This window comes from Haliotis rubra, unplaced genomic scaffold, assembly GCF_003918875.1.
Source record: "Haliotis rubra isolate DU_JTF1 unplaced genomic scaffold, ASM391887v1 Scf76, whole genome shotgun sequence".
Classification (NCBI taxonomy): Eukaryota; Metazoa; Mollusca; class Gastropoda; order Lepetellida; family Haliotidae; genus Haliotis; species Haliotis rubra.
This window is the reverse complement of record NW_025767479.1, coordinates 224,093-245,091: the sequence shown is the minus strand read 5'-3', so window position 1 is coordinate 245,091 and position 20,999 is coordinate 224,093. Positions and strand designations below refer to the sequence as shown.

The 20,999-nt window shown below is 41.9% G+C and overlaps 1 protein-coding gene across 3 annotated transcripts in view; it reads right to left on the bottom strand.

Annotated features, from left to right (window-relative positions):
- The window catches only part of LOC124260353, a 123,735-nt gene that overhangs the window by 83,947 nt on the left and 18,789 nt on the right, over nt 1–20,999 (bottom strand). For 2 of the 3 annotated variants that reach the window (XM_046694641.1, XM_046694643.1), the window contains exon 3: nt 13,760–13,795. The exons of the other annotated variant lie outside the window; for it this stretch is intronic. The gene's annotated coding sequence lies outside the window, so the exon portion shown is untranslated. The remainder of the gene's footprint in view (nt 1–13,759; nt 13,796–20,999) is intronic. 3 annotated transcript variants of the gene reach the window in all.

Below are 20,999 nucleotides of genomic sequence, written 5' to 3'. Positions count from 1 at the left end.
TGAATAACTCATATATCATCTTTAAATAAACAAGAATTCAAAACCACACCATGAAAACCTATACAAAAGAAATTCTGCTGTGGGCTCTTTTTCTAATTTTCTTTTATTGTCGAAGAAAGATGCAATCGGTTAAAGACACTTGGGAATGTTGATACAAACTGCATACTAGCAGCAAGCCAAACAGAGGGAGTAAACTAATGGCGCGAGTGGAGGTTTGAGTAACAAAAACATGGGCCACTACAACGTTTAGTCAATTAATTGTTTGTTTGCATGATACATTTGATCAAGATTATGTACTGCGTGCAGAAAGGGAATTTCAATGTGAGATCATGTGTCACTTGAAATCTTCTAGTCTCAAATCATGACTTGATGACCACCTTGAGGCAGCAGTCAGTAACGTTCCTGCCATATCAAGACACCCTATAAGTAATAAAGTCTGAACTAAGTGAGTAAGATTTTACGCCACTTTTACCAATGTTCCAGCAATATCATGGCCGGGGGCTACCAGAAATTGACCTCATACATGGTACCCATGTGGGGTCTTTGGTAAGTGAATGCTGGGCAACCCTACCACCCCGTCTGGATCAAAAGAAAACGCTGCATATATAGGAACTTACCTGCACAGGACAATGCAATGGCTCCAAATACCAACAATACTAGGCTTTTAACTAATACTTCGGGTAGATCAAATTTATCAATTATACATATTTTTATCTTTTCTGGTTTCTAAACTTCTAGGAGGACAAGCATTTTCAATGAAAATAATCGGATGAATTTCTTTTCAATTGACAACAGCTATTTTCAAACTCTGATGTCTGCAAAAAACAAACATTCTGTGATAGTCAGGGAACAACCACAAGACAAATCAGCTCAATCCATCAAATGTTTTAGACATGAAAAACAAACTTAAACATTATTTTCTATGTTCGAAGTTGATTGCCAATCAGGATGCTTTGAACAAAACAGACACAACAAAAGGACAGTATCATTAATGCAGAGTTTCAGGTTTCTAAGCCTTGTGCTTTTTCAGAAGAATGTCATTTCTAGAATGAAGCAGTTTTGGAAAAGGTGGTGGAAATACAAGCATTTTACATACAAGGGACAAATGGGCCCTTGGACAAACCATGCCCCTGTTGACTCTGGGAGAGTTTATGGCACTGATGTTCTAAAAACACTTTTATTATCAAAATAAATGTCCACATGGTGAATATTTATCAAAGCTAAGAACTTACTGTGGCACCCAAAACATCATAGCCCCTTGTTTCAGAAGAAATGTGAAAATTTCAGTCACAAGGCCCTGCAGTTCACGAGACATTTCAGGAATATCAATTACATCATACCAGAGACATCTTTAATGATTGTTCACAGAATTCATGGTACACACATAACTGGGATGTACTGCTCCAGATCAGTACCACCCCCAGAACACCAGTCTTCTGTGGCTGAAGTTGTGACAAGCACCACAAAACACAAGAACACATAACATGTGTTATTTGTCATGCCATACAATATTATTACTGTACATCAAAATTAAACATCATGCATGCCGTAATAGTGAGCAATGTTTGAATTTATATTATTTGAAAGCAATGTCTTTGGTTGAAATCAGAATTCTGTGTGCCCACTTCAGAGACAACACTGCTGGTATCACAATCATAAAATGGCAGTTTAATAAAATGAGAGATTTTAGAGATGTTGAAATGCAGTTTAACTAGATAAATGATATCAATTGAGGATCAAACCTTGTAGGTTTGTAAAAAATATGCACAAAAAATGCTTCCAAAGTTATTCCACACATCCCATACTTGCTGCATATCAAAGTTCCTAGTACATGCAGAAATGGCTAATAATGGGAAAAATGATATTTTCAATATGGCTGCATTGACAAACATGTTTAAAATCAGATCTAAATGATATGAGTACTTTCCAGAGACACCATAGATGGGATCATTCATGTACAGTTTCAGTGAAGTTAAAGTACCAAAAGTTAAAAGTCAGTTTGACAAATGTGCTACGTGTTGGAGGTGTATATCAATAATAAATTTATCTGTGCACTTGCAGGACCCTTTGGCCTGATGAATAATGTGCCCAAAAGAAAAGAAGCCAGGATATATGAGCATATTTCATATTAGTGATTTCAGATGATCAGTTTTTTCACTGCCATTAATGGATCTGCTTGAACTTATTATAAACAAAATGCACAATCATTCATTAATAAAATAGTTAATAACATTTTATGGGCATTTTGGCGTTTCTCTTTGCAAAAGAATCTGTGCTTTGTCTGTAGACAATAAATTTTCTAAAATGAAGAGCATTCATGCATCTGGAAACGTATAATAGGCTAATCAGACCATAGTTGCAATTTTAAAGGGTAATATTGTTTATTAAATACTGAAACACAAAACACTACTATTGAAACTAAATCACATTATTTACCAGCATCTATGCTGCAACAGGTGGGACTGCCTGTTGTCATGGGACTTAATTGCTTCCAGTTTTTGTTATTGACTCCATATATTCATAAACAAAGCCTGATAATTAATTTTGGTAATTTGTGCACTGATGTTCAACCACATTGATGAAATTATTTCACAGCTGCATGGCTTGTGTTGAGAGTGTGTCAACAACAAGAAGAAAGCTCAACTTGGAATACTATGAGGGGTGGCTGAAAAGTTCTGAGCCTAATTATGGGGACTGTGTGATGGACTTGTTTGCTAATTATATTAATCATAATACTCTCTGAGTTCCAAATACAGGAAGGATTGTGACTGCAAAATCAGGGGAGATAATGCTAATGAGATATCAGCAGCCAAAGACGATTAGACTTAACCAAAATCTGACATATATTACATCATACACTAGACATCTTAACTCTAATAAGGCACATACCCTGGATACCCTACCCCCAAACACCCTATTCCCAAATAAGGCTTACACCCCAAACAAGGCACACTCACTAGACACCCTACCCCCATCAAAAGCACACCCATAAGACACCCCACCCCTAAAGGCACACCTAGACACCCTTCTAGACACCCTACCCCATCAAAGGCACCCCCCTCAAAACACACTGGCACACCCACTACCCCAACAAAGGCACACCCATTACACCCATCAAGGCACAACCTCTAGACACCCTACACCCATCAAAGGCACACACACTTACCCAAAATCTGACATTTATTACATCATACACTAGACATCTTAACTCTAATAAGGCACATACCTTGGATACCCTACCCCCAAACATCCTATTCCAAAATAAGGCATACACCCCAAACAAGGCACACACACTAGACACCCTACCCCCAACAAAGGCACACACACTAGACACCCTAGCCTTAAAAACAAGACACACACACTAGACACCCTAGCCTTAAAAACAAGGCACACACACTAGACACCCTAGCCTTAAAAACAAGGCACTCATACTAGACACCCTAGCCTTAAAAACAAGGCACACATTCCAGACATGCTACCAGTCATGAAGTACACACACCAAATACCCTTCCCCCAAACAAGGCACACACCCTGGACACCCTTCCCCTGTTAAGGCACACACACCAAATACGCTCCCCCAATTATACACACCTTGGACACCTAACAGGCACACACCATGGACACCCTTCCATGAACATCACACACATCCTGGATGCTCAGACTCCCAATCCAACAGTCTCTGGCCACTCTTCCCCAAATATCACATAAGACATTACCACATCCCAATGAAACACCCTTGAAGCTTCCATCCACATGATCCACAACACCTAACAGGTGAAACCCCTGAGCCACACCTTCCTCCTTCAGTAATTAACCATGCAAACTGACCACCATTACCCCAGGTACCACACACCCTGTCCACCCTCGAAACATCCTGGCCCTCTACGCCCATGTCAACACACCCCCATGCCTCCCCAAATACAGCCCAAACACTGACCGAACCAACAAAGTATGCACTCATGCCACCATCCTTAAAACACTATTTCCCACAACCTTTGCAAGTCCCCTTTCTCTTCTTCTATTACAAAATTAAGTTGGTCATGTGTTAAGCCCGGCAGGTGTGTTCCCTAATATGCTGCATCTTAAATCTACATTGACACTGCTCATATTTCAGGGGACAAATTCTCTCCTAGCTATCTCTCGATCTCAATAACACCTTTCTTCTCAGACAAATCACTCATTTTTTTGTCCAACAAAATGCCTGGTAGTGCCGTATATTCGAAAACTATGTGCAAACAAAACCCAAGCCATTTGTTTACTTAGCTTGTAAATCATTAAGATCAGTTCTACCCTGGGGTAGATGGTTAGAGATAACTGCCTCATTGTGCAGTAAACCTTGCCATCGAGATACACCTTTATAAGATGCATGTTAATAATACAGCTGGTCTTTTGCTATCATCGTTTTCACTCTGAAATTCATCTTGATAATTCAAATAACAGGATAAGAATGACTACTTAAAAGCTTGCCGCTCCCCCCGAACAGATAGTGTATTCCCAGGCAGATCAACAGGGGTGTAGATTCATTACACTTGTCAGTTATCTGTCCCAGAAACGACTTAACCAGAATACATTAATACATATGTTGGAAGAAATTAATAATTAAGTACCAGTATGTACTTTTATCCTGCTCTTAAACATCAAGCAAGTTAATGTACAAACTAGTTCAATAATCTGATCCTGAATAGATTGAAGAGCTCATGATGATAATACCTTTACTGATGATGTGACTTGAAATTTCCTTTTAAAATGGCCGCTAATACAATTTGATTTGAGAATCAACAATCAGCTGTTCTCTGAGTTTAACCTCACACATTTGCTTGGTGGAATATGAGTAGCACAACAGGACCATACATCAGCTTTCATACTCTGATTGTTTAAAAGTAAGTTAAGACATTGGGTAGTAGATCAATTTTGCCATGTCTGAACATTTAAGTTCATGATAAGAGTTAAGGTTGCAGTTTTTAGAAAGTCCATAGTGGTTCAAGGTTTGAATAGTCCACAGCAACCCATACTGGTTGCAACAGTTGGGTTAATGGATCAGACGGTCCACACCAACCCATACTGGTTGGAACAAGGGAGTTAATGTATCAGACGGTCCACACCAACCCATACTGGTTGGAACAGGGGAGTTAATGGATCAGACGGTCCACACCAACCCATACTGGTTGGAACAGGGGAGTTAATGGATCAGACAGTCCACACCAACCCATACTGGTTGGAACAGGGGAGTTAATGGATCAGACGGTCCACACCAACCCATACTGGTTGGAACAGGGGAGTTAATGGATCAGACAGTCCACACCAACCCATACTGGTTGGAACAGGGGAGTTAATGGATCAGGCGGTCCACCCCCACCCATACTGGTTGGAACAGGTGAGTTAATGGATCAGGGGTCCACACTAACCCATACTGGTTGGAACAGGGGAGTTAATGGATCAGGCGGTCCACACTAACCCATACTGGTTGGAACCAGTGAGTTAATGGATCAGGTGGTCCACACTAACCCATACTGGTTGGAACCAGTGAGTTAATGGATCAGGTGGTCAGACTCACTAAGTTTGTGGATTCTGAGTCATCATACCCAAATGGTGTGCATCACTGCTGACAATATCCATCTCTGGTTTACCTGGTAGAGTGTTGAGTATTTACATGTCCATACCATGTAGCTAAAACATTGCTAAGTATGATAAAAACAATAAACAATTACAGAAGATCTTCAAGGTCAGAATTATGTTAGTCTTAAAATAAGATGACTTGATTATAAAATATTGGCCAAAAGAAATTAACAACAAAATACTAATGATCTTTCATACTGTGTTTCTCATATCACAAAGCTGGTTGTTCACCACTAATGTAAACTATACGAAATATCACAGTAATAAACACCTATTCTATATCCACAATTTACAAAGTATGTCACAATACAATCCTATAAAGAGCACCTACAGAGGATCCGTATACAACACAGAGGCACACCGACAGCATACACTTGTATGAAACAGACAAGGACATTCTGTCAAGAGGCCATGGGTCAACCCTATCTGGCCTGTGTAACAGTATATCTCATAGTTTGCAGAAAGTATAAAATCTCATTTACTTTGTTTACTGTTTAGATAATGATGGGCTTTATGGAAAACAAGTTGCTTTACACTTCATCCACAACCCACACAAACACTGCAAGGAACCTTACGTTAAAGGATAAAGAGATAAAGAATAACCAGTAGCTAGTTTAAAAGAAATTATAGATAAATAGTGAAATTCAGCTTTAAATGAACATCCTGAATACAAAGAAATATCCATGAAGTAGTATACACAATGGGGCTACGGGACCAGGTCCCTAATCCCGTAGCCCCATTGTGTATACTACTACTGAGGTGCATGCAAAATTTTATAACAATCTCATTTTCGCTAGGGCTACCCATTTTTTTCAGCAACCACCAACCCCATTTTCGACCCGATACCAAGACAGGTATGCAAAAAAACTGGCACCAAGGTTGCTCGAACTTTCCAATTAGACATATGGAGTTGCTACAGTATACAGGATACACTCCGACAACAACAACTATGGCAAAACAAATCGCAGCAACTTTCCAAGAAATGGGCATTCGATGCAGCAAATCGATCGCACACCACCTCCTACTGGAAAACACGCACGACAACAATCTCGTGTCCAATATGTCGATGGTAGACTATCTTGCCGGAAATCTTGGGGAAACCCACCTGCAACCACTCTCCGGTCTTCCAGCCTTTGTTGACGACCTCTACGTGTTTGGCTATCTATCTCGCAAAGACATCGTGCAGCACAAGGGAAGCGTCCAGTGTACGACGGGAGAGCACGGCCACGCAAAAAAAATCGTCGGACTACTCCACCGGATACTGCGCACTACCTACAAAGAGCATACCGAAGCCACCAAAATGTATGCGACACTTCTCCACACGGTGCAAAAGACGAGTGCAGGAGCTATTGCCAGCACGATGCAAAAGATCGAAAGCGAAGCCCGGCAGAAATCGCTATGAGCTACCCCTTTTGCAGTCTTCGTGGCCAAAGTGGACGTCTCCGAAATCACGATCGACCGACTCCAAGAGAAATGGTCCAATCAAGAAACAAAACTACAAGGCAACGGACTAGGGATCTACAGCATCGACTACATCCGAGACTATTTGTTGAACAAGGCGATCTCGTGGGAGCCATCGAAAGCGGAAACCCACCATCCTGGACAACATCCACTCGGTCGGCAACCATGTTTGCACGTGGGTAGAGACAACAAAGTCCGGCAAAACGATTCGCACCAAGCTGTACAACAAAGTCGTTTCGCAACTTCGAAGCCGGAGAAATCCGAGAACCGATTGGCGGCCATCTTGCCGACTATGTGGATTGTCCAAACGAGCATCTCCGGAAAACCTATCTCCACCCAGACGTACAACAACGAGGTTGCACTCGCATAGAAGTGTCCTTGTACGCCTGCCAAGACACCGACAGGTCCACCAACAGAGCAGAAAACGTTTTGCAAGATGTGTTGGAGCGGGTTTCGGCAGCAGGCGATGGTCTATTCGTAGTACAACCACCAGCAACGCAGTGGCTTCGTCTCGAAGAAAAGATAGATCGCTGTTTGGTCCTAGCCGACCGTCCACAGCAAACGATCTTCGTTGAGTAGTACGCACATTCGAAAACGGGTCGCGTGTCCGGAGTACACATTCGTCCAACCAACACAGAATCCTGGGAAAAAAACATCGACTGGGCCATAAGAGACTTCGGTTTTTCGAATGGTTCCAATATTCCGCGTGGACATCCTATTGGTAGGAGGAGATACAGTGGAACTAGGCCCACTCCGATGCATCGTCCTCCAATCGCCAACGGGTGAAACGAGAACTGTTTGGACTATGGCAGGGCTAGAAAGATTACTGCGACAACACGACTCCTACTTCGAGAGAACGAAGACAGACTGTTTCGAGCGATAAACGTATTGGTTGGTAGAAAAGGATTTCTCTCGAGACGAAGTGTACGAACACACCCTGCAAATCGAGATCGAATCCTCCGAAAGATCGTTCTTCGACAAAACCGGCAAAGAGATTCGTTGGAAGAAAATACAGACAGTGGCATCTCCTATGGGAAAGGAGTATCTGGACGAGCGCAGGACGATAGAGGAAATAGATAACATGTCCGAATACGAATATCTAGAACTACAAAGGGCTACGAAATCCATCGCCCAGGTATCGTCGCCAAAAACGCCCACCATCCAGAAATGTCTAGACTTTCCAGAAGTCAATATTTCAGACTTTCCAGAAAGTCAATATTTCAAAACTATTGAACCGATTTTCATCAAATTTTACATGCACCTCAGTAGTAGTATACACAATGGGGCTACGGGATTAGGGACTCCTCAAGGGCTCAGTTTCTAAATTGAGCCCTTGGGGGGGGGAAGCTGGTCCCGTAGCCCCATTGTGTATACTACTCATGAAAATAATACTTATATCTTCTCAATAATGTTATAAGTAAATAATTTTCTCTTTAAATATGTCTGCTTCGTTCTCTAAATACACTGAAAGGATGAATCTTATTTTGTGAACAGGATGAATTTTATTTAAAAGCCAACCAAACAGGAAGAAAGTGCTCTTTTTGAGTGAAATGTGCTAAAATATTCGAGGTACAAAGTTTCATCCCTGAAGCAAGCAATAAAAAGATATTAATGTAATATATTTTACTGCAACATGAGTGTCCTCCTACAGCAAGCGACCTGACTGATGTGCACCATTACAAAGGATCAACTAAGGCAAACTTTCAGAATCTTTACAGCATTCAAAGCCCAGGGACCTACAGGTGTGATTTTGACGCTAATTAAAAGGTGCCGCATTCCATTCAGCCATCGAATAAACATGGAGAACAATGAGAAGGGACAAACTCCCCCTTGTTTAAATGGGGTTACATGTCGAGCTTAGAGCTGGCACCGAGGTAAGTTTTTACAATGAATTTTACTGGATCACACAAAAGTCATAATACAAGCTTTAGGTAGCTGATAAAATTGAAGGAGGAATTAGAACTGCACCCTAACAAAAAGGGTGAAAGGCTATGCCCATTAAAGATTGCTGATAAACTAAATATCTCCTGTCTCACAGACTTAACAAGCGTGATTCATACCTTAATGTGTACCTGTCTATTTGTGTTATCAAAAGAATGCTAAATTAATGTGACAGTGAACCAGCTAAATGGGTTCGTGGGCTATTACATATTGTTGTGTCACCTGGTGAAACAGAACTTTACAGGGTATAATCTGGTCCACACATAGTAAAATATACAGGATCCAAATCACTATACAGGTGAAAGCTAAACCTATGTCTCTTTGTACACTGTTTCAATTAAAATTAGGTATAGATTCATGTAGTGGAACAAAGACTTGGTTTTGAATGCATGTACCATATGTTTTATATCCTGATGCTTCTGTAATGGCAGGGAATAACATGGACAGTGATACTGCTTGTTCTGGCACTGGTGAATGGTTTGAGTGTCCTTGAGTACAATATCCATCAGGCATCAGAGGTTTCTTGGTCCACAGAAGGAGAGCTATAGTTCTGAGATCACTTTGTGTAATGAGGCCCTGTAATTTACATGGAAGTGTTGGATCAATATTTAGTATACCAACCACTGAACTGGGCACATGGAATCAACAGGTTCCGATTTCATCAACTTATTTATATGACTGCAAAGTTTTGTCAAGTCTTATTGAACATAAAACCAGTTTACTGAGCAATGAGCCTTTCTCATATATTTGCAATGAATCTATAAGAGCGTATGCAGCAACACAAACGAACAGGTCAGTTTACAAAAGCTTTGAGAGACTATCCTTATGTGACAGTTGCTTGGGAAGAGCAGCAACACAGAATCAGGGTCATGACATTCTCTCAGACCTAAGAAAAGCTTTACACCACATGTGATTCTTGGATAGGTTAAATACACCCTGAAGGAAGGTGATAGGCATATGTTAGCATGCATTGTTTGAGTGCATAATTTCTGCTGAAATCAAATGTCTTTAGTTTGTATCCTTCACTGCTAACTGAACACAACTCTTTGCATAACCATGACAATATCTTTTTGGTAAACTGACTGAGTGAGTTGGGTTTTACACCACTTTTAGCAATATTAGAGTAATATATAACGGTGGGGAGACACCAGATATGGCTTTCAAACATTGCACCCATGTGGGGATTCGAACCTTGTCGGTGTGACAAGCAGATGCTTTAGCCACTAGTCTACCCCTCCGCCCGATGGTAAGGTGAAGGACACATGGACACATTTTCTCTGGATTGTGACAAAGCAGATTCAGAAATATTATGACATCAACAAGTGATTCATTTTTACATATTGCAAGCTGTCTGATTTAGTGTTAAGAGTACAAAATTACAAACTCTTGAAAACTGTCTTCCATAACTCTTTCCAAATGTGGAAAAGTTGAAATTATGTGAGTGAGTGAGAGAGACAGTTTAGTTTTACACCGCCTTCAGCAATACTCCAGCAATATCACGTCGGGGGACACCAGAAATGGGCTTCACACATTCTACCCATGTGGGAAATCAAACCTGGTCTTTGGTGTGACGGATGAACCTTTTAATCACTAGGCTACCCCACTGCCCTTGAAATTAAGTGGTGATATATAGTGACCACTAAAAATTTGATGGTGAAACCAAGAAAGTGTGTCACTCATTTTTTAAATATTCAAGACTGACAGTCAAGATATAAAGGAGTTGACTTGCAAGAACACCCTAAGCCAAAACAGGAACCTGGTGACCTGCAGAGAAGGAAAGAACCACTCTTGGGCACATACAGAGGCGACTTGAATGCCACTCTGATGCCAAGACAGAAACGTGATCTGGACAGAACAAAGGAATTCCTCTTGAGGATATACAGAGAGAATGTGCAAGGATACTGTGAAGCCAAAACAGGAACTGTGGGATCTGCAGAGAAAGAAAGGTGTCTTCTTGTTGGTGTGTCAGGTGACATGTAGGAGCCCCAGGATCTGGGCAGAAGGAAGGAACTCCTCTTGTTGGTGTGTCAGGTGACATGTAGGAGCCCCAGGATCTGGACAGAAGGAAGGAACTCCTCTTGTTGGTGTGTCAGGTGACATGTAGGAGCCCCAGGATCTGGACAGAAGGAAGGAACTCCTCTTGTTGGTGTGTGAGGTGACATGTATGAGCCCCAGGATCTGGACAGAAGGAAGGAACTCCTCTTGTTGGTGTGTGAGGTGACATGTAGGAGCCCCGGGATCTGGACAGAAGGAAGGAACTCCTCTTGTTGGTGTGTCAGGTGACATGTAGGAGCCCCGGGATCTGGACAGAAGGAAGGAACTCCTCTTGTTGGTGTGTCAGGTGACATGTAGGAGCCCCAGGATCTGGACAGAAGGAAGGAACTCCTCTTGTTGGAGTGTCAGGTGACATGTAGGAGCCCCAGGATCTGGACAGAAGGAAGGAACTCCTCTTGTTGGTGTGTGAGGTGACATGTATGAGCCCCAGGATCTGGACAGAAGAAAAGAGCTCCTCTTGTTGGTGTGTGAGGTGACAAGCAGGAGCCCCAGGATCTGGACAGAAGGAACTCCCCTCTTCTTGTTGGTGTGTCAGGTGACATGAAGGAGTTCCAGGATCTAGACAGAAGAAAGGAACTCCTCTTGTTGGTGTGTCAGGTGAAGGAGCTCCTCTCTTCTTGTTGGTGTGTAAGGTGACATGAAGGAGTCCAAGGATCTGGACAGAAGGAGCTCTTCTCATCTTGTTGGTGTGTGAGGTGACATGAAGGAGCCCCATGATCTGGACAGAAGGAACTCCTCTCTTCTTGTTGGTGTGTGAGGTGACATGAAGGAGCCCCAGCATCTGGACAGAAGGAACTCCTCTCTTCTTGTTGCTGTAAGAGGTGACATGCGGTAGAGACACAGGATCTGGACAGAAGGAAGGACCTCCTCTTGTTGGAGTGTGAGGTGACATGCAGTAACCCCAGGACCTGGAAACAAGGAAGGAACTCCTTTTGTTGGTGTGTGAGGTTACATGGAGGAGACCCAGCATCTGGACAGGAGGAAGGAACTCCTCTTGGGTATTTTCAGAGGTGACTTGCAAGGTCAGTCTGAAGCCAAGTCAGCAATCCTGTAATCTGAAGAGAAGGAAACATCTCTCCTTGATAGTGGACAGAAGTGACTTGCAAGGCCAGTCTGTAGCCAAGACAGGAACCCATGGTTCTGAGAGAAGGAAAGATCTTGTTCCATTGTTGGTGTTTGAGGTGGTTTGCAAGAGTGTTGGGATCTGGATAAAAAGGAAGGAGGTGATTGAAGGTCATGCCCCACCCATCCCAAGGCGAGATAGGTCTGCCGAAATGCCAGCAGGCTAAGGCGACCTCCAAAGCATATAACCAAAGAAGAAGATGAAGCCAAGACACAAACCCTGGAATCAGCAAAGAATGCAAGATCTCCTCTGGGTGCCCAGAGGTGGGGTGCAAGCCATCCTGCTATACTAACCATTGTGACAAAAACATTCAGGTGACATATTGTAACCAAATAACTGATCTCCATTTAATCAACTCCAACAACACGGATGAGGCAGTTGGAACCTCTTCCGTTTCAGTATCTATACATGTTTGTCCAATAGTACAAAAGACACAAGAAACACCTGAAGCGTAAACAATGTTCCTATCACATGCTCTAAAGGACTACCTGATGTACATCAAGACAACCAGTACTCACAAAACAAAACCATTTACAAAACTGAGTTGCTCGTCAGTCGTTAGTGAGTGAGTGAATGAGGTTCAAAGTGTCTTTTTTTAACAACAGACTAAGGTGTTAACAAACCTTGAAATACAATCATTGACATTTCTAAATTAATAAATGTGCAAATTAATAAATTGTGGCACCATAGACTCCTTGGTCAGTGCCGTCATTGTCATCCATTACCGGTGGATGCCCAACATGAAGAAAATATACCTACTGACGACAAACCACGTAAAACTCCATATTTCTGTGACAGTTTTGGCAGACATGTAACACATGAGTGAATGAGTGAGTGAATTTAGTTTTATGTCGCTGGTAGCAATATTCCAGCAATATCACGGTGGGGGACACCAGAAATGGGCTTCACGCATCGTGCCCATGTGGAATCGAATCCGGGTCTTTGGCGTGACGAGAGAACACATTAACCACTTGGCTACCCCACGCCCCTACAACACATAGTGGCCAGGGTCTAGATTTTCGAAGCTCTCTTAGCGCTAAGATATTTATAAGTTAATTTTAAAGAATGGCACTTATGACTATCTTAGCTCTGAGAGAGCTTCGAAAATCTAGGCCCAGAAGTACTAAGTGATGGTTTTCTTTCACAGTGCACATTAATACCTTGCTATACGTCGACACTTTGCTGTCGGGACATAATTTATATATCATCATGCAGTATTCATTAAAGTCATGTGTCATATTTCTCATTGTCACAATGAATCAAAAGAATGAATCATCATGACCATGATACCCTAAGCACACACTTTCAGACAAAAGTCGTCATTCAAAAATAGCTGAAAGATACATGCCAGTGGCTTTCATATTGGCATTGTCATTAGGTAAACAGCAAGTTCTGATACACTTAATCTCGCCATTATGGAAACTCACAAGTCATAAGATATATACAAACTGAAATAGAAAACTGCCTATGTCTTATCACAAAAAATATCTTTTTTATCATGTGAAAAATCTTTAATAAAACCTTCACCCTTTGATCTTAGACAACATACATATGTTCACATACCTTTATACAGGTAAGATGACAAGTACACTCCTTGATCTGAAAACAATAAATAAGGATAATAACACACATATTTAATGTATCAGCTTGTTAAGACCCCCTGTCATTCCCATTCAGTATGATATGAAGTCCATATACCAAAAAGACAATTTGCAAAAAGAATAAAATAAAATTGAGACTTGATTAATTCAAATAGGTCATCACCTTGGGTAGTTAGTTTGCAAGGTTCATAGTGTACTCATATGACCCACGTTTATCTGGATTAGTACACTACAGTGTGTTACGGTCGACTTTAATGTTGGAGTGATTATCTGTCGTGAAGAGACAATGCATCTGAGTCACCACCAGAGGTCAAAATGAAGAACACATTCAATCTGCAATCAATTGATTGATTTAGTTTTACGTCACTTTTAGCAATATTCCAGCAATATCACGACAGGGAACAACAGAAATGGGCTTCACATACTGTACCCATGTGTGGATTCGAACCTGGGTCTTCGGCATGGCGAGCAAACACTTTAACCACTAAGCTTCCCAACCACTCCTCAGTCTGTAGATCAACATGTGTGTAGATAGTCACTGTGACACTGTACATATCATGCATATTGTATGCTATCGTCAGGTTGCAGATAGAATTGATGAATGAGTTTTAGTCGAGGTATTCAGACTGTTCAAGATGAACCAACCAATTGTTGATAGAGTGAGCAAGAGTAGGTGTTTCCATATTGTTTTCCCTGTAGATCTGTCCTAACCACAGCTACTCTGACAAACTTGAGTTGTCTTTTAGGTTCAACCTCAGTACACTGGTTTCCCACAAAGACTGACCACACTTGGACTTAGATGCAGCGAGCCAGAAAAGAACTGGCTCAGAATATTTATGTACATGTACCGCAAATTACCGTCTATAAGCCGAATTTTGTGGATAAAAAAAAGCAGTCTGTAGAAGGGGTCGGCTTATCTATGAGTTACACTTTCGTCAAACTTTTTTCCAGGGGTAAGAAAACAACATTGTATCACTTCGCTTGAACAAACAACAGAAGACAACTTTGTCAGTAAAGACATCAAATTTGCAATTAAACATCACTAGACAAGATTATTTACCTTTTAAGTTCAAAGTTGTTTTTGCTGGGCATTGTATTATTTGCAGGGATTAAGATTACCGTGTGTATTTGAGCCAGAAATAGCAATCAGCTGTGCACACGTTTCCCAGCGATCAAGTTCAAACATGCACAATAATATAACGGGACGAATTCTGACGCAGTCATCAGTAAAATATAATACAGAACACTATAATTTAACCCAAAGAAATATACCCTAGCATTGCGTAATTTTAATTACAGTTTTTGTTCTATATATGTAAAATATATATAATCAACACTAAGGTTATACTGACCCTCATGAACGTGGTAAGCGGAAGTTGTAGGCACATGGAATGGGGTAAAATAAGCAAGCCATTTAAATTCACACATTTTTACCGATGTTACTGTAGACTAGCAGTCCATGGAAAACAAGGCGGTAATCAGTTCGTGATTGTTGATAATATGATGTGAAATTGGCTATCGCGGTTGGAGCAAAAAACGTACCTCACGAATGTGGTAAACGGAAGTTATACGCACATGGAATGGGGTAAAATAAGCAAGCCACTTTGTTGACATGTGATCGTCCAGCTACAATAAGTATGATATTTAGCGAAACAAAATATATTATCCATTTTCTGTCAGCTACACTTCATTTCGATCCGTGAGTAGACGCAATATGATTGTAAATTCTTTGAATAATGTGGACCAAAGTTATAATAATTGGTAACTGCCAGTTGTCTGTTGTCTGTGTTTGCCAGGATTAGGACCCCATCGCGGGGGATCGGCTTATGTACGAAACATACCATTTTGACACTGATTTTAAGGGTCAAGATTGGGGGTCAGCTTATCTATGGGGTCGGCTTATAGACGGTAATATACGGTAGATTAAATCTGGTACAGGTAGACCACACATAAGTGTACCTCGATTAAGGAAAGCTGTCGGGATAAAAAAATCTTAAGTCACTCATTTAATGCTCGATGTCCAAGCCAGCTGAATTTAGACTTGTGTCTTGTTCTGCCATATTGGTGAAAACATCATTTTTAAAGCTAACAACTGGATTAGCCAAGTGGTTCAAGCGTTTGCTTGATGTTGATAGCCTGGGTTCCATTTCACACTCTTCAAGTTACCACTGCCGTGACTGTGCTGCAATTTTGATACAGATACAGGCGTTTAGCAATATTCCAGCAATATAACGGCCGAGGACACCAGAAATGGGCTTCACACATTGTACCCTTGTGGGGAATCGAACCTGGGCCTTTGACATGACGAGCCGATGCTTTAAACACCTCGCTAACCCACTGCCCCTGATACAGGTTGAGTAAAACCACAATCTCTCACACACCTTAAGGTGTCACACTTATGATACCTGACTGCAATTGATGTAATTCATAAAGTATCCATCCAGTGCCACCTGCTCTTTAGGGGCAGTGGGGTAGCCTGGTGGTTAAAGCGTTTGTGAGTCACGCCGAAGACCAGGGTTCGATTCCCCACATGCGTACAATGTGTGAAGCCAATTTCTGGTGTCACCCACCGTGATATTGCTGGAATACTGCTAAAAGTGGCGTAAAGCTAAACTCATTCACTCACTCACATACTTATTCTACTGAGCCACCAAAATCACCCAACTGCTTGTTCAACTAAATGTGTCACATAGGACACTTTCGGACAACTTAAAAATCTTAAACCCATTAATATGCTTGAAATAAAAAGCCAGTTTGATAATAAAACATTAAACGTAAATCACAAAGTCATGTCAAAATATACAGTAAACAGCCAAGATGACATCTGGAAATGATTGGTCTTGTACACAGAGGGGGTCCTCTACCTCCATTGATAAGCAATAGTTCCCAAACATTCAAGGCCTGCTCAATAATTACAGAGCATTACTGTGATTATAAATCTGTAACATAGCTTTAATCTTATTCACATATAAGACATATAAAGTTACGCTGAACGATTCTCTTTAAGTTTACAGTTACTGAACCATGCTTTAAACACACACAATATCCTAATGATATAATTACATAAAATGTAAAATTTAATTGACTGAAACCTGATTTAAACTGGCAAATAATTGGAGGATCAGTGCTTCATAAACAGGGCCAGTATTTTGAAGAGAGGAAGGGACAGCTCAGTGCTAATGCAGTAAAGCATTAAGTACTTGTGACTCTTGTCATTATTCCCTGACATTGAATAATGTTAATTACAGAATACTGTGAGAGACTAGAAGTCATTACAGCTAAAATTATAACCTAAAGAGCACAATAACAACAGATGCAGTCATCCCTTAATATGCAAGGTGAATAACCATCAAAGCTTCTCAGACACTCCGTTTCTTGTCAAACTCTGAACTGTCTCGCTTTAACTTCTACGCTTTGAAGCAAATAATCAAGAAGGATAAACATTAGGTGAAATGTCCGTAAAAATTCAACAATCAGTTCAAGCATGTTAGAAGCCTCAATGAAACAAAGACCAGGATGACTATACCATGAACACTTTACCTATACTTTACACTTAATTGAGGTAGGGCATTTTCATTTTTATCTACAGATGTCTTAACAACTCTGAGGCTAGGAAGAAGCCAGACCCCTTCATGTTTATATAGGGTTTCCTGGGAGGTTTTCACAATCATGATTAATTGCTTTGCACCTCAAATTGGCTCAAACCAACAGAGGATAGCAGTAAACCCTGGACTTACAACAGCCGATATCATTACGTCCATATCTGTACACAGCTTTCTCAACAAAGACTCTTCACACAAAACCATTATGCTTTGAAAAGCCTCAGATATGTTGGGTTTTTTTCAACAGATATATTACCCAGTTACATTACTTCAGTAATGTCTTCTTGAGTTTAATCTTATCAAAGTCAGGCGAGTCATCTTTCAAAATGTGTGAATTTGAATCATCATGATCTACAATATCTCCTGTGACAGTATTTCCTGCAAAATGAAATAGTTTAGCAGCCTTTTTGACTGAAGTTGAACTTATCTCTATGTAAAGGAGCTCATAAAAATCCTGCGAGTGTATTTAAAGTAACTTTTACTTCCTCATAAACAAGAACTGTTTTAATCAGTCTGTTGAAAAGAACACGGAAACTCCATAAGGTCATTCATTGCACGGGAGCTCCATGAGGTCATTCATAGCACTGAAACTCCATGAGGTCATTCATTGCACTGAAACTCCATGAGGTCATTCAGTTCACTGGAACTCCATGAGGTGATTCATTGCACTGAATCTCCATGAGGTCATTCAGTTCACTGGAACTCCATGAGGTCATTCATTACACTGAAACTCCATGAGGTCATTCAGTTCACTGGAACTCCATGAGGTCATTCAGTTCACTGGAACTCCATAAGGGCATTCAATGCACTGAAACTCCATGAGGTCATTCATTGCACTGAAACTCCATGAGGTCATTCAGTTCACTGCAACTCCATGAGGTCATTCATTGCATGGAAATTCAATGAGGTCATTAATTGCACTGAACCTCCATGAGGTCATTCATTGCACTGAAACTTCATGAGGTCATTCATTGCACTGGAGCTCCATGAGGTCATTCATTGCACTGAAACTCCATGAGGTCATTCATTGCACTGAAACTCCATGAGGTCATTCATTGCACTGAAACTCCATGAGGTCATTCATTGCACTGAAACTCCATGAGGTCATTCATTGCACTGGAACTCCATGAGGTCATTAATTGCACTGAAACTCCATGAGGTCCAATCATTGCACTGCAACTCCATGAGGTCATTCATTGCACTGAAAATCCATGAGGTCATTCATTACACTGAAAATCCATGAGGTCCATTTATTGGAAACATATGTGACTACTGAATGACATTCAAAAATTCTGTATGACATAAACATGGAGATGATACTGTGATATGAGATGATGAACAGACCTCAGAAGAAGGCCATCGTACAAAGAGTTAAGGAAGGCCATCATACAGATAGCAGAGGAAGGCCATCCTACAGACAGCAGAGGAAGGCCATCCTACAAACAGTTCAGGAAGGCCATCATACAGATAGGAGAGGAAGGTCATCCTACAAACAGCAGAGGAAGACAAACCTACAGATCTCAGAGGAAGGCCATCCTACAAACAGTTCAGGAAGGCCATCATACAGATAGCAGAAGAAGGCCATTGTAAAGACAGCAAAAGAAGGCAATCGTACAGACCTCAGAGGAAGGCCATCCTACAAACAGTTCAGGAAGGCCATCATACAGATAGCAGAGGAAGGCAATCGTACAGACAGCAGAAGGCCATCGTACAGACAGCAGAGGAAGGTCATCCTACAGACAGTTCAGGATGCCATAGTACAGATAGCAGAGGAAGGCCATCGTACAGATAGCAGAAGGTCATCCTACAAACAGCAGAGGAAGGCCATCATACAGACCTCAGAGGAAGGCCATCCTACAAACAGTTCAGGAAGACCATCATACAGATAGCAGAAGAAGGTCATCCTACAAACAGCAGAGGAAGGCCATCCTACAGACCTCAGAGGAAGGCCATCCTACAAACAGTTCAGGAAGGCCATCATACAGATAGCAGAAGAAGGTCATCCTACAAACAGCAGAGGAAGGCCATCCTACAGACCTCAGAGGAAGGCCATCCTACAAACAGTTCAGGAAGGCCATCGTACAGATAGCAGAGGAAGGCAATCGTACAGACAGCAGAAGGCCATCCTACAGACCTCAGAGGAAGATCATCCTACAATCAGTTCAGGAAGGCCATCGTACAGATAGCAGATGAAGGTCATCGTACAGACAGCAGAGGAAGGCCATCCTACAGACAGCAGAGGAAGGTCATCCTACAGACAGCAGAGGAAGGTCATCCTACAGACAGCAGAGGAAGGCAATCGTACAGAAAGCAGAGGAAGGCCATCCTACAGAAAGCAGAGGAAGGCCATCGTACAGAAAGCAGAGGAAGGCCATCAGGCAATCCTACAGAGCAGAAGGCCATCAGGAGCAGGCCAAGGTCATCCCATAACAGATAGAGGAAGGCCATCCTACAAACAGTTCAGGGAAGGCCATCCTACAGATAGCAGATGAAGGCCATCATACAGACAGCAGAGGAAGGCCATCGTACAGACCTCAGAGGAAGGCCATCCTACAAACAGTTCAGGAAGGCCATCATACAGATAGCAGAAGAAGGCCATCATACAGAGGAAGGCCATCCTACAGAAAGCAGAGGAAGGCCATCCTGCAGCAGAGGAGGCCAGAAGGCCATCCTACATAATAGCAAACAGAGGAAGGCCATCATACAGATAGCAGAGGAAGGCCATCCTACAGACAGCAGGAAGGCCATCCTACAGGCAGCAGAGGAAGGTGATCCTACAGATAGCAGAGGAAGGCCATCCATCCCACAGACAGCAGAGGAAGGTCATCCTACAGGAAGGCCATCAGAGAGGAAGGCCATCCTACAGACAGTAGAGGAAGGCCATCCTACAGACAGTGCAGGAAGGCCATCATACAGACAGAGGAAGGCATCATCCAGTGCAGGAAGGCCATCATAATAGAGGAAGGCCATCCTACAGAATAGAGGAAGGCCATCATAATAGAGGAGGCCATCCTACAGACAGTGCAGGAAGGCCATCATAATAGAGGGAAGGTCATCCTACAGATAGTGCAGGAAGGCCATCCTACAGACAGAGGAAGGCAGTGCAGGAAGGCCATCAAAAAGAGGAAGGTCATCATAATATAATCCCACAGACAGAGGAAGGCCATCCTACAGACAGTGCAGGAAGGCCATCATAATAGAGGAAGGACATCCTACAGACAGTGCAGGAAGGCCATCATAATAGAGGAAGGTCATCCTACAGACAGTGCAGGAAGGCCATCATAATAGAGGAAGGAAGGTCATCCTACAGACAGTGCAGGAAGGCCATCATAATAGAGGAAGGTCATCCTACAGACAGTGCAGAAGGCCATCATAATAGAGGAAGGTCATCCTACAGACAGTGCAGGAAGGCCATCATAATAGAGGAAGGTCATCCTACAGACAGTGCAGGAAGGCCATCATAATGAGGAAGGTCATCCTACAGACAGTGCATGAAGGCCATCATAATAGAGGAAGGCCATCCTACAGACAGTGCAGGAAGGCCATCATAATAGAGGAAGGCCATCCTACAGACAGTGCAGGAAGGTCATCATAATAGAG